Source organism: Sabethes cyaneus, chromosome 1, assembly GCF_943734655.1.
Source record: "Sabethes cyaneus chromosome 1, idSabCyanKW18_F2, whole genome shotgun sequence".
NCBI classification, from domain to species: domain Eukaryota; kingdom Metazoa; phylum Arthropoda; class Insecta; order Diptera; family Culicidae; genus Sabethes; species Sabethes cyaneus.
In genome coordinates this window covers 160,837,555-160,852,836 of record NC_071353.1, presented here as the reverse complement: position 1 = coordinate 160,852,836, position 15,282 = coordinate 160,837,555, and positions in this window count along the sequence as shown.

Sequence of the window (15,282 nt, the reverse complement as noted above, 5' to 3'; positions counted from 1 at the left end):
AACCATTTAAGCAAAGATATCACTACCAAACATATTCTTAAACTTTTCCAATTCTCCGCGTTCTGTGTGGGTGCTTGCTGGGTGGGCGTTCGGTAAGAAATCTAAATAATTGATAACGGGTTGTGCGAACCGTTTCGCTGTAGGCAACAGCTCCAGAACATAATATTTGCGCAACAATCACCCATCATCTGTGATCAACAACGGCGGCAACAACAATAACAGCAATAATAACAACAACAACAACAACAACAGCAACAGCAGCAACAAGGACAAAAACAGGAAAGAGGCGTGGCTGCTACTAAAACTGCTGGCAACAGCAGCAACCGCTCGCTCGTTCGTTCGTTCGTACACAGTTTTCTGCTGCGGGCAGCGGAAAATTGTGTCCCGCTGGAATCACCGGCGTTCGTTCCGATTACTCGATGTCGTCGTCGTCGACGTCGTTGCCGTTTGTCGATAGGCAGGCAGACAGGCAGGCAGGCAGGCGCACAACAGCGAGTGAGAGAGATTGAACAAATATCGGTTTCTAAATGATGTTTATTCTTGGCTGCTTCCTACAAGCAAGCAGGCAGGCAGCAGCTCAACGTCCTGCTGCTGCCCGTCCGTCTACCCTCCGGGGTTAAGCTAAACAATAATAATCCTTGGTCGTGAGTGTACCGAACACGGGGGCTACACGGGTTAATTTCGATTCAAACGGGAGAACGACGACGAGTCGTCGTCGGTGTGTGTTATTGCTTAGTCAAATGTTATTTTATGATTAGTTTGCATAGATAGCAGAACTTGCTTCGGAAGTTCGTTCCCATTCAAACAGCCAGAGCCAGAGTATCAGGTTTCAAGCAATCAAAGGAACTCAAATTGCTTACCACCAGCACACCGGAGGCAAATGGCGCTATTTGCACAAAACTTGACTCGCTAAAAGAAAAGCTCCTTTTCATTAGGGAACCGCTTTCCCCCCTGCCACCCTTCTGAGGGAGGGTGACGAAATCCAAATCAGACTGCCATTCGGGAGATAAAGACAATCAACGTTCCGAGAGCGTTCCGGGTTGAAAGTTGCTCGGCATTTGAAAGAAAAAATAAAAGCAAAAGAACTGAGACGCGCGATGTACAGCTTAAGTTTTTCACTTAAGATCTCATCCATAATGAATCGACGAGAGCCATACGGAGCTCGAGAGGTGGGACGGAGACGACGGACCGCTCCGACGGAGAAAAGTTACCCGCCTATGGCGTTTCTAGGGGGGAGGTGTGGGCTGACAAAAGACGATAAAGGCCTTCGCCCGGTAACACTTTCCTCCCAACTGAATGTGTATGTGTGTGTGTCTGGTTGCCGGGTACCGTAATGAGTTTGAACGAACAAAGTGGCAGCACTGCTGTTGCATTCATCTCACGGCTGGCAAAAGCCGAAAAGATATAAAACTGGCCAGCTTTTATTGCACACGACACAGGATTCCGGAAGGTTGTGGTGGTGATGGATGGTGGTGGAGGAGGAAAAGTTTCGCAAGTTTTTCGACAAGTTGCGCAAGGAGAGCACGCTTGGTGGCAGCGGGAAATTAAAACAGTTGAAGAATTTATGACGATAAAGAACTTGGCCGGCCAACCGACCGGCCGGCGCGGATCCGGCGGTGTGGATGGATAGACTAGAAAAGATAAAATTGTCGGCGTTGTTCGGCATCTTATCCTAGTTGTTAAGTTGATTGTGCCCCGACGCCATTGTCGTCATCGTCGTCGTCGTCGTCGTCGTCGCCGTCAACATCATCGCTGAAGCGGAGTTGTTTGTGTCAAAACGAACCGGTAGTACATTCTGAGGCGAATGTTGACACCGCGCGCGCTCGGTTGTAGCTTAATTGTCGATCGTTAGAAGTTGTTAGATTAAATAAATGATTCTAATTAGGGGCTGAGCGAAACAGCTCGTACTTCTGCATTCGAACTGCTAGGAACTGCTGACTGGACCACGAACAACTTCGACCTCGAGGGAAACTTTTTTTTATGAACTCGTTTGTAAGTTACGTGGAAAAATTGCACAATTTATCAGCTTCGCCGAAACGAAACAGCTCTCGCGGGTGTATAACAGTTCAGATGATGTTGTTGGATTATGCTAGAGACCATGGCTCAAGGTCAAGGAAAGACGCAGTCTATTTCAAGTGGAAGCAAAAGTTTGTGGTGCTACGTTGTTGTTCGGAACTTTGGAAAAATTCTAACACAAAAATAGTATTGGGAAACAACTCACAGGTTACATATAACAAATGATAGTAAATTGTTAATAAGAAATAACAAACAGTAGATGGTACTGAATTGAAAACCAAAGACTGTAGATTGGAAAGCAAAAATTATAGACTAAAGACCAAAGACTTAAGACTCTATATTGCGGACTAAAAACTAAAGATTAAAAACTAAAGACCAAAAACTAAAGACTAAACCCTAAAGACTGTAGAAGAAACAATAAGGATTAAAGATTATAGACTAAAGATCAAAGACTGAAAACCAAAGACCAAAAACCAGAAACTAAAGACCAAAGCTCAGACTAAAGACCGAAAACCGAAGACCAAAGACTAAGAACCGAAGATTAAACACTAAAGACTGGAGAGTAAAGACCAAAGATCAAAGACTAAACACTGAAGACTAGAAACTAAAGATCACCCAAGTAACAATTTGGTTTTTGTTACGCTCTTATGATGGCATTTAAGGCCAAAATTGGTCTTGAATGCTACAATAAGAGTACAATAACCAAAAAAAATAAAATAAATAAAACTCACATTGTTGCTTGGGCATAGACTTAAGACTAAAGACCGAAGACCAAAGACTAAAGACTAAACCCTAAATACTGTAGACTAAAACCAGAGACTAAAGAGCAAAGAATGAGGACCAAAGATCAAAGACTCAAGACCAAAGACTAAACACTAAAGACTAAGGAATTAAGACTTAAGACTAAAGACCGAAGATTGAAGACTAAAAACCGAATATCAAGGACTAAAGATCAAACACTAAAGAGTAAAGACCTATAAAAACTATGCTCGAACGATACGGAACTGGACTGGAAAGCAAAACAACGGTAAGCTGGCTTTTTTTTAGCTTTGCCAGTGCAAACAAACATACGCTTAATGAAGAATTATTTGAACTCTGGAAGAGCTTGGTCATTTGTTTTTTTTATTGCCATTAACATTTCACTTTCATGATTTAAATTTTCTTTTAAGTGACGTTGGACAGTCAAAGCAAAGGAAAACTTGTCACGTTTCCTCTGACAATTTAATCAGACAGACAGACAATTTAATTAAACAGACGGAAAAACAAATGTGCGACGAAAATAACTTAGGATATGTTTCTTTAAAAAAACAACGATTTTTGGCAAAAAACATAGTACTTGAACCTTGATAAAGACTACAAAAATATAGTCGAAACGTTGGAGAAAAATAAAATCGGTTCTGATAATTTAATGAGATTGACATCCTGTAAAAATAAAATATTTAGGCCATTACAAATATTTTAAAAAGTTTTTGTCCCTCCGGTGTTGGGTACTGAAGGGGAGGCAAGAAAAACAAAGAATTTTTTAATCGAGCAAAAAAAAAATGGATTTAGGGCATTTTTATTTTAAGGTTAAACATGAAAACTAAATCTATTCTTGCTTTTAATATATACGTTGTTAATTTCCATGCAAAAATCTACGAAAAAAAGACAAAAACGAAAGAAAATTTTTTGGCCGATTTTCGGAAATTCCGCTGTTTGAATTTCCATTTCTATTTCATGCTAGAAGCGTTAATTCAACTCGTACATTCATTTTTCAAGCTTTTCAGGCTGTAGAGTCCACAGACAATTGACTTTATAAAAAAAAATTAACTCATCTATACCTATAAAGAAGGATTTCTGTCTGTCTGTCCGTATGTTCCTTATAGAATCGAAAACTACTGAACCAATCGGCATGAAAATATGCATGTAGAGGTTTTTTGGGGCCAGGAAAGGTTTTAGTGATGGTTAGAAACCCCTCCCCCCACTAAGAGGGGGGGCTCCCATACAAATGAAACACAAATTTCTGCATAACTCGACAACTAATCAAGCAAATAGAACAAAATTTGGCATGTGGGTGTTTTCGGTGACAATAATTTATTCTATGGTAAATTGAGACCCCTCCCCTCTTTATAAGGGGAATTATAACTCCTCTCCTCTTTAAAAGGGGGGGCAACCATACAAATTTCCTCATAACTCTAGAACTAATCAAGCAAATGGAACCAAATTTGGCATGTGAAGGTTTTCGAGGGCAAGAATATTTTCTATAGTAAATTAGGACCCCTCCCCACTTTAAGAGGGGGGGCTCCTGTACCAAAGAAACACAATTTTCCTCATAACTCGAGAAGTAATTAAGCAAATGGAACCAAATTTGGCATGTGGGTGTTTTTGGAGACAAAAATTTTTTCTATGATGAATTGGGACCCCTCCCCGTTTTAGGAGGGGGGATTCTATACACATGAAATACAAATTTCCTCATAACTGAAGAACTAATCAAGCAAATGGAACAAAATTTGGCATGTGAAAGTTTTCGAGGGCAAGAATATTTTCTATGGTAAATAAGGACCCCTCCCCACTTTAAGAGGGGGGGCTCCTATACACACGAAATACAAATTTCCTCATAACTCGAGAACTAATCAAGCAAATGAAACAAAATTTGGCACGTGGGTGTTTTTAGAGACAAAGTTTTTTTTCAATGATGAATTGGGACCCCTCCTCACTTTAGGAAGGGGGGCTCCTATACAAATGAAATGCAAATTTCCTCATAACTCGAGAATTAATCAAGCAAATGGAACCAAATTTGGCATGTGAAAGTTTTCTAGGGCATGAATACTTTCTATGGTGAATTAGAACCCCTCCCTACTTTAAGAGGGGGGGCTCCTATACAAACGAAATACAAATTTCCTCATAACTCGAGAACTAATCAAGCAAATGGAACCAAATTTGACACGTGGGTGTTTTTGAAGACAAAAATTTTTTCTATGATGAACTGGGACCCCTCCTCAATTTAGGAGGGGGGGGGCTCCTATAGAAATGAAATACAAATTTCCTCATAACTCGAAAGCTAATCAAGCAAATGAAACCAAATTTGGCATGTGAAAGTTTTCGAGGGCAAGAATATTTTCTATGGTGAATTAGGACCCCTCCCAATTCTAAGAGGGGGGGGGCTCCTATACAATCGAAATACAAATTTCCTCATAACTCGAGAACTAATCAAGCAAATGGAACCAAATTTGGCTCGTGGCTGTTTTTGGAGACAAAAATTTTTTCTATGGTGAATTGGGACCCCTACCTACTCTAGGAGGGGGGGCTCTTATACAAATGAAATTCAAATTTCCTCATAACTCGAGAACTAATCAAGCAAATAGAACCAAATTTGGCATGTGGAGGTTTCTGGAGGCAAAAATATTTTCAATGGTTAATTAGGATCCCTCCCAACTTTAAGAGGGGGTGCTTCTACACAAATGAAATACAAATTTCCTCATAATTCGAGAACTAATCAAGCAAATGGAACCATATTTGTCATGTGGGTGTTTTTGGAGGCAACCATTTTTTCTATGATGAATTAGGACCCCTTACCTTTTTAAGAGGTGGGGCTCTCATACAAACGAAATACAAATTTCCTCATAACTCTAGAACTAATCAAGCAAATGGAACCAAATTTATCATGTGGGTGTTTTTGTAGGCAAGAATATTTTCTATGGTATATTTTCTATGGATTTCCCCACTTTAAGAGGGGGGGGGGCTCCTATACAAATGAAAAACAAATTTCCTCACAACTCGAGAACTAATCAAGCAAATGGAACCAAATTTGACATGTAAGTGGTTTTGGACGCAAGATTTTTTTCTATGGTGAATTGAGACCCCTCTCTTCTTTAGAAAGCGAGTTATGGCCCATCTCCTCTTTAAGAGGGTGGGCTTCCATACAAATGAAATGCAAATTTCCTCTTATTTCGAGAACTAATCAATCAAATGGAACCAAATTTGGCATGTGGGAGTTTTAGATCGCAGAAATTTTTTCTATGGTGAATTACGACCCCTTCCCTTTTTAAGAGGGGAGCTCCCATACAAATGAAATTCAAATTTCCTAATAACTTGAGAACTAATCAAGCAAATGGAACCAAATTTGGCATGTGGGAGATTTTGGAATCTTGAATTTATTTTATGATAGTTAGAGATCTCTCACCCCTGTGGTAGGGGGATATGGTCTCTCATACAAATAAAACAGAAATTTTTGCGAAAGTCAAAAACTAATCGAACTCGAGAAATTCGAGACTCTTCCGTAAAACATTAGTCAATACAAGACCACAAAAACTATCTATAGTAACACTAGATCATTCAGGACGAGACGGTCGCGAGTGTTGCCGGTGACTCGCCGTCGGAAGCGCCGCCCACTGGGGGGCTTGCAAAACTCGAGATTGTGACAAAGATCATCCAAGATTCATGATTTATGTACAACACAGGTTAATTTGAGGCAATACGAAGTTTGTCGGGTCAGCTAGTATCCTATAAATTATTTTTTTGCCCCCTGATTTTTCAAGCCAATTTCCAAAGGGGGGGGGGGGGGTCTGACAAAAACTTTTAATGTGATTTGTAATGGCCTTATTGGCATTTGAAATCTTTCATTCCGACGTTACACTTCTATTTTCGTTTTCACAAAGTGCTACCCAGTCCCAGATAGTAAACAAAGACGTAGTCCTACGTCAAAAGGCAGTAAATTTATGATGAAATATGGCCAATTCTATAGCATAAAGTGAGTAACAAAAATATGAATAAAATTTAAATTTGAGGCACTTTTACAATAAATTTACCATAAGTTTCAATGTTCACAATACAAACTGTGATAGACGCATTGTTGCTACTACAAATTTTAATGTCAATTTTTTTACGGGTGAACATTTGATTTTTTGTTGCAATTAACTTTTGATTTTGATGACTTATATGTTCTTGTAAGCGGACGTTAGACCGTCAATGCAAAGGAAAACTAAATGACACTAAGTGACATCCCGCAAAAGAATAACCAAGGCACGATAATAAAAACTATTTTAAGAGTAAGATACAAAGTATAGTAAAAACAACAAAACTTATCGTCAGAAAAGATAACCAAACCGTCAAACTTATTGTAAGCCACCATAATTTTCATAGTTTTGAGAGATTTTACCATAAAAATGACGAGTTGTTAAGCATTTTAACAATAAAAAAATCTGCTTTGAATTTAAGACACTTTTACAATGAATTTATTATAAGTTTCAATGTTCACAATAAAAACTTTGTAGACGCATTGTTTTTACTACAAAATTTAATATAAATTTTTTTCGGGATATGTAGTCGAAACGCCGGAGAAAATATAAAAACTATTTTGCTTAAATGAGAACGACAGCCGGTACAGCAATAATATAGTATTAATTTCAACATAAACAAAAATCTTGAGGGGTAACCCGGAAGTCTGAAGATTTTATTCTATTCATCTAGCATGTTTCTGATAAGCAAATAAATTAACTGCGTACTAAAAACCCATCAAATTTTCCTTTATTTTCTTGTGGTTTTTAGACTTCTGCTTATGATTTTAACGTTTTAATTGTAGACGTTTGAGTAAAATTTTGTCTCTGACGCTTGGTTTTATATTTTTGAATTATGCCTTTTAATTTTTGACGTTAAATTTTGGCTTCTGGTCGTTTCTATAATGTTTGACTTTTGGGTTTTAATTTTTAACTTCGAATATCTGACCTTCAAGTTTTAGGATTTTCATTTTGATACTTAGAATTTCGAGTTTTTTGTGACTTGTGATTTCTTAACCTTAAAATTAAATTTTAACTCCGATTTGCAGTTCAATTCTGATTTTATTAAAAATATTTTTTATTAAAATATTTTGGGTTCGATTCCATATTCAATTTTCAATCCCAACAAGTGGTGAATGACCTTCTGGGTTGAAACCAACTTAAAAATCCCAATCCCAGTATACTTTACAATAAACTCCACAGAAATATTAAACTCCTGGCAGGATCGCCATTACATGGCTTCGCCAGTTAGTGCTGGGAGGCTATCAATTACACATCTTAACTTATTGGCGATCCGGCAGGAAAAGAACTCGATTCTACAAAGCATTTTCCGTCCTTAGTCATGTAAAATTTTGAGTCCAGTTTAAAAGTCAAATCCAATTTTCAGATAAAATTTTATTGGAGAAAGAAACTCTATTAAGTGAATTACCAGTCGATAAAAAGTTTGGTGAAGATGAAATTTCAAATCTAATTTTAAATAAATTCCAAAATATATCCGTTATCATACTTGATTTATTAGATTTTTCCAGACTAAAACATGCTTTTGAAAGCTCGGTGTCTCGCCTTCTGTTTTTGTTTGCGCAGGCCAGTGGACAAATAACTTCTGATTTGTGTCTCATTTCTGTGTACTATGATTGAAGATATTTTTTCAATCGCATTTATGTATTTATGTGTATATTATAATTCTTCTACAGTGTATTGAAAAGCACCGTAGGACATATTTCGTACGTAAGCTGAAGGATTGAAAATTCTGACAAAGAAAATAAAAATGATTTGATCAAACGCTAGGTTAAATCCGGAACCGTTCACCGGGGCAACCTGACCAGCAAAAACGACGGTGCCATCTACGTGCAAAACAAGGGAACTGAACGCGGAACCAACCAATTTTACAAAAGCACAAACTCATTCATCCTAACATCCTAGCTAGCAACCCGTACTTGGGGGATTCTCGGGAGGGATTCAACCGACCAAACCGTCCTCTTCCGGAGCAGAATACTCCATAACTCATCGAAATACTCCAGCGCGTAGCATCGTCCTTCTCCTTCTTTTCCTTACTCTTTTTTTCTCGGCATTTACAATAGGGGTTTATGTTACTTTGGAGAATTGTTCGAACAATTACTACTGCGTCATCATCCTATTGCAAGCACCCTTCGCGCGTTCAACGGAAGAAGCAGCAGTAAGTCCGATTGGACGGCAGCAGAAGCTTTTCGGCTCGACCGATCGACCGGAGGGAAAAAAGGTGGAAAACCAAGCCAATCTAAATTCCGGACTGATTTTTCTTTTTCTGACCGGTTTGTCTTCAGTTTCGCCGCGCTGCGCTGGCCAGCGCGCTAGCTGGATGGTTGGTGCGTGTGTAAAATATAAGACCCCAGACCCCATCTAACCCAACCCGACTAACAAACAAAGGCTGCAGGCAGGCAGGGGTTTTCCGCTTTGACGTGGGCAAACAGGTATGAAATGTTAATTTTTTCCGCTTTTTCTGCGAAAGCCTGCCCGAAAGAGTCGGAAAATAAACGGAAAAGAAAACCGATAAGCTAGCAATTTAAGTTTGCAATGCAGGTAAGCTCGCAGGCTCGCTCCTTCCTGCGTTGGGGTCCGCGCGTTTGGTAGAGGCTATATATAATAAATTGAAAATGGTAAATCGAGACCCGGCCTCCCTCAGTCCCTCCGGGCGGGCCGGGGTGGGTAGCTGGGACAGCAAGGTATAACAACATAAAAATCGGCCAATTTTCCGAACGGTTCAGCTGACCTTCGATCCAAAGGTTATAGAGATTTTATTTCACAGAAATGAATATTCCAAGAAGTTAAAGCCTTCTGTAGAATTTTTCTTTTCGGTTTAATGGAGAGGATTTAAATAGCTTCACTATTGAAGCTGCAAACAGCCAAAAAATCTATTCATGGAAAGGTACATATAAAGCACTATTTCAAATAAGACAGACTAATTCCTTCTACTATGTGAGTAAAAGTGGAAGCGGTAAAAACCGTTGGAAATCCATCAATCCTCATTCGCCTGAAACGGGAAATTTCTGTCATCTGTTCTCTTCACTATAGTGAATGAAAAAAAAACAAACGATGGAATTTGGTATCGTTAGACCATTGCGCTCTACTGAACATAGCCGCTAAGCCGCTTACGATTTTGCCTATTAACCTACTCTTCCCTATGTACAAAAAAAAAGCACAAGCTCACACCCATACACCCATACACATGAGGACTGCTACTGCTGCTGTACTGCTGGCTCTGCGGTAAGAAATCCGCTTGACGATGATTACTTTTCGGTCATTTAGGGATGCCGTTTGGCTTGGAGCTTAGGGACGAAAATTGGTTGACCATCAGTGTGCATCCGTTTTTTTTTTGACTGAAATAAAATGTTAATACTGAAAGGCACCTTAATCAGACTACACACTATATTCTCCTTATCGAGTTATATTGAATGCAATTGCCTTGCATCCCACATCTTTCCTCGATGGGTAGTGGGATGCTAAAAACGACCAATGCCATTTTCCTACAAGTCCTTGAGAATTACAACGGACTCACTACCGAAACAACGCTTTTTAAAGTCCTACCTGCCTCGGACCGCTTGTTTCACCACGCAACATGATCAGCAATTTTCGTCATACAAGTTCAAAGTTACCGATTTTGCCCGGTTCGGTTGGTACTCGAATGTTTTACGCACTAAACTACTGCCATCTATTTATATAAAGTAGTCTTAACCTAGTTTTGTTTTATCCTTCGAATTCGAACATTGTATTAGATTAGATTATTTTTTGACCAAACCCTCGACCCTACTGAAGGAACGCTTTCATTCGAACTTTCAAGCCGTGCTTTCTTGAAAAACATTCTACTGAGAAGTTCGTGTATTAAGAACCAAAATCAAGAATTTTTGTTTTGAGTAGTTCCGATCTCGGCCAGGAGAGACTGTAAGAGCCTAAAGAAGTGATATTGAAATAAAATTAGAATGGTTAAATGCGATTCTATACCTATAAATCGGTATGAAAATTTTTATGTAGAGATTTTTTGGGGTCAGGAATGGTTCGTGGCCCCTTCCGTCTCAGGGAGGAGGTCTGTCACAAATAAAACAGAAATTGCTACATAACTCGAGAACTATCAAGGAAATGGAACCAAATTAGGTATCCAGAGGTTTTTGAAGACAAGAAAGGATTCCATGTTGGTTCAAAACGTCTCTCCCCTCTGACTTGCTTTACTATTGAAAATATGTAGAGAATTGCAAGCAACTAGCTGACGGATAAGAGAGTCGCTGGTTTTCTTCGCTTTGAGAATTGTTGCGTCACGTCATGCACAAATAACCCTTCAGCCCAGTTTCCGAGCAAGACAACAGTTCCGCACAAATTCTTGCAGTATCTATGTGGATACAATCTGGCAAAAGGAAAAGATGATCGCTGTCTTTTCTATGACGTTTCACTTTCAGGACATCAACTTGAACTTTATTTACTTTGTTAACTTTCTTTATTAACTTTTTTAACGGGGCTTTCAACCGGTGGTTGGTTCGCCCCAACAATTTGAAATAGATTTAATGTTAAGAGATAACATCGGTTAAAGAAAAGGGGTGGTTTTATACTTTAACAAAATTGTTTACTATCAGGACATCAAGTTGAACTAGGTCTAATGTTTCAACGATAAAATCGGTTGAAGAAGAGGAGGTGGTTTTGCACTCTGGTGCACTCTTCTCAAGCACAGATATCAAATTGATATAGGTTTAAACATCGTAAAGAATCTTCGGCTTGTTGGGATGGAAGTTTCTGCCACTTTTTTGCAAAAAACGTTGAAACTTTGAAGATGTCTTTTCCAATCAGGAGGCGAGGATTTATAGTTGGACAATGCTTCGCTGAAGTTTTAGGAGCGTCTTAGTAGAATACGAAACCTGGAAATTAAATAAAAAGAAAACTTATCCAATTTAATTCCACTATGTATATTTTATTCTTGACAGATACGTATATCGCTTACGACTTGCAGGCTTCCTTAGTGTGAGTTTTCGAACTGTTTTGTAGTTCGAAAACCGACACTGAGAAAACCTGCAAGTCGTAGGCGAAATACGTATCTGTCAAGAATAAAATATACATAGTAGAATTAAATTGGATAAGTTTTCTTTTAATTAAATGCTTCGTTATTTTCAATTTTTCAATAGTGTACAATTCCAAATTATAGCGTTCTTTATTTGGGCCAACGCGTAGAAGATGTTTCGATCGATTGGTGCAAAAATATTGAAAATCTATCGGGAAACTGCGAAGCTAATAGCGTTCAAAACCTGACCACTTTTCGAAAAAGGTTTTTTGGAATGATACCCTATCTAATCAAACCGTGTCGTAAGACGTAGTTCTAAGTCAAAATAACGCAGCTAAGAGCTAAACAACTTACGTAAATTTGACATCCACCGGCTAAATGTTGATTGCCAAACATTTACAACTTTGTTAAAGCATGTAACCTTCTTTCAGAATAATCCTAATCTCCAAAGCGTCGCACAATTTTGGGTCCACAGCAAGTCGAGATGCGCAGATAAACCGAATTTGCCCGTCGGAAGCTTTGCTTAGGCTGGACTTTTTCGGATAGTAGAACCCATAACACAATTCACAATAGTGAATAAAAAATATGAACCTGGATATGGACCGAAAATTTACTAAAAACGGACCAAGAAATGGACCCAAAAAAAAACAACTAAAACTGTACCAAATTGGGACCAAGAAATGAATCACAATATGAAACAACAAATGTACTGAAAATGCAGCAAAAAATCATCTGAAACTGTTCCCAAAAATGGACTAAAAAGAGGATACCAAAAACCGGGTCAAAAATAAAATAAAAAAATACCACAAAATGCACCATTAATGGACTAAAAGTGTATCAGAAAATGGACCAAAAATAGTCAAAAAATGGAACAAAACATACATCATAAATAGACTAAAAATAAGCCCAAAATGGACCAAAAATTTAACAAAAATGTTCCAAAAAAGTATCAAAAATAGACCAGAAAATGGATCAAAAACGGACCAAACACTGAAGCAAAAATTGGCCTAAAAGGACCAAATAATCCATTTCAAATGAACTAAAACTGTACCAAAACACAAAAAAATGGACCAAAAATGAACTGAAAAATGACCCAAAAAATGAACCAGCAAATTGGCCCAAAAAAGCAGCAAAATATTCTAAATTTCATTACTTTCTCCTACCGTCCCTTCATCAATTGTTCAAAGAACTACTGTTTTAAAAAAATATTAACTAAAAACACAGCAGGAATTTGACTAAAATTGTATAAAAAAATGGATAAAAAAGACAAAAAACGGATTGGAAAATGGATCAAACAACGAACAATAAAATGGACTAAAAATGGTCCCAAAAATGAATCAAAAAATGCACCATAAAAAAGGACTAAATCTACGAAAGCATAGACCAAAGACCAAAAAATGGACCCAAAATGACCAAAAATGTACCATAAACTAAAACTGTACCAAGAAAGAATAGAAAAATTAAAAATGAACTGAAAAATGGATTAAAAAATGGACCGAAAAATTGACCCAAAACGCAGCTAAAATTTGGACCTAAACTGACCAAATAATGCATCTTAAATAAACTGAAACTGTACCAAAGCACAAACAAAAAATGGACCAAAAATGAACCGAAAAATGACCCAAAAAATTGACCCAAAAAGCAGCAAAACATCGACTAAAACTGAACCAAAAAATAGTCCAAAAATGGACTGAACTGAAATGAACAAACTATCCCAATAACGAACCAAATAATGCAGCGAAAAATCGACTAAAAGTAGAAAATTCAGAATCAGAAAATAGACCAAAAATGATTCCTAGAATGAAACACAAAATGGGACCAAAATGGACCAAAAATCGACCAAAAAAATAAACCCCGACTCATGCACCTTGTTCGACCCATGCACCTGCCAGCATTGGACAAAAGTGGCAAAAAGTGGTTTTAAGCGTAGCTTTTTAACCTCCCCCTCACCTTTCCGATCTTTCTCCTTCATTATAAAATCAACTAGTTTCTCCTAACGTCCCTTCATCAATTGTAAAAAAACTATTGTTTAAAAATAATATTAACTAAAAACACAGCAGAAACTAAAACTGTATCAAAAAATGAATGAAGAAATATAAAAAATTGGATTAGAAAATGGATCAAACAATGAACAATAGAAAATGGACAAAAATGGTCCCAAAAATAAATCAAAAAATGCTCCATAAATGGACTAAAACTACGAAAACATAAACTAAAAAGGACCAAAAATGTACCATAAACTAAAAGTGTACCAAGAAATAAATTGAAAAATTAAAAATGAACTGAAAAATGGACCAAAATATTTACCTTAAAATGGACCGAAACTTTGACCCAAAACGCAGCAAAACAAATTACCAAAAAAATTGACCTAAAAATGCAACAGAAATTGATTAAATTTGTACCAGAAATGAATCAAAACAGGGCCCAAAAATAGAAATAAAAATTACCCAAAACATTGACCTAAACATTTTTAGGTCAATGTTTTGGTCCATTGACCAAAAAATTTACTCAAAAATGCACGATGCAAGAATGCAGCAAAAAATCAACTAAAATTGTACCAACCACAAAATGGAATAAAATATGTACTAAAAAATGTAGCAAAAAATTGTCTAATACTGTTCCCAAAACTGTCAAAATGAAACAAAATAGTACCACAAAATGCACCATAAACGGACTAAAACTGAATCAAAAACTGACCTGAAAACTAGTCAAAAAATTGAACAATGCGTCATAAATGGACTAAAAATAGACACAAAGTAAACCAAAATAATGGATCAAAAATTAAACAAAAATGTTCTAAAAAAGGACCAAAAGGTAAATCAAAAATGGATCAAAAACGGACCAAACACTGAACCAAGAATTGACTTAAGAAGACTAAATAATGCACCTTAAACGAACTAACACTGTACCAAAACGCAGAACAAAAAATGAACCAAACAATGACCCAAAAAATGGAATAATAAATTTACCCAAAAAAGCAGCAACACTGTATCAAAAATTAGTCTAAAAACCGACTGAACTGAAATGAACGAATTATCCCAAAAACGAACCAAATAACGCAGCGAAAAATCGACTAAAACTAGTTCAGAAAATAGACCAACAATTAACCAAAAAACGGACCAAGAAATGGACCCAAAAATGAAACACTAAATGGGCCAAAAAATAAATCAAAATGAACCATAGATGGACTAAAACTACCAAACATAGACCAAAAAAACCAAAAAATAGACTAAAAAGGACCAAAAAAATGCACCAACTGAAACTATACTAAGAAATAAATTGAAAAATTAAAAATGGAATAAAAAAATTTACCTTAAAATTCATCGAAAAATGACCCAAAACGCCGCAAAACAAATTAACAAAAAAATGGACCCAAAAATGAACCACAAAGAGGATTTAATGGACCCTCAGGAAGGGGGGTTTCCCATACAAATGAAACACAAATTTCTGCAAAACTCGAGAGCTTATCAAGTAAATGGAACCAAATTTGGC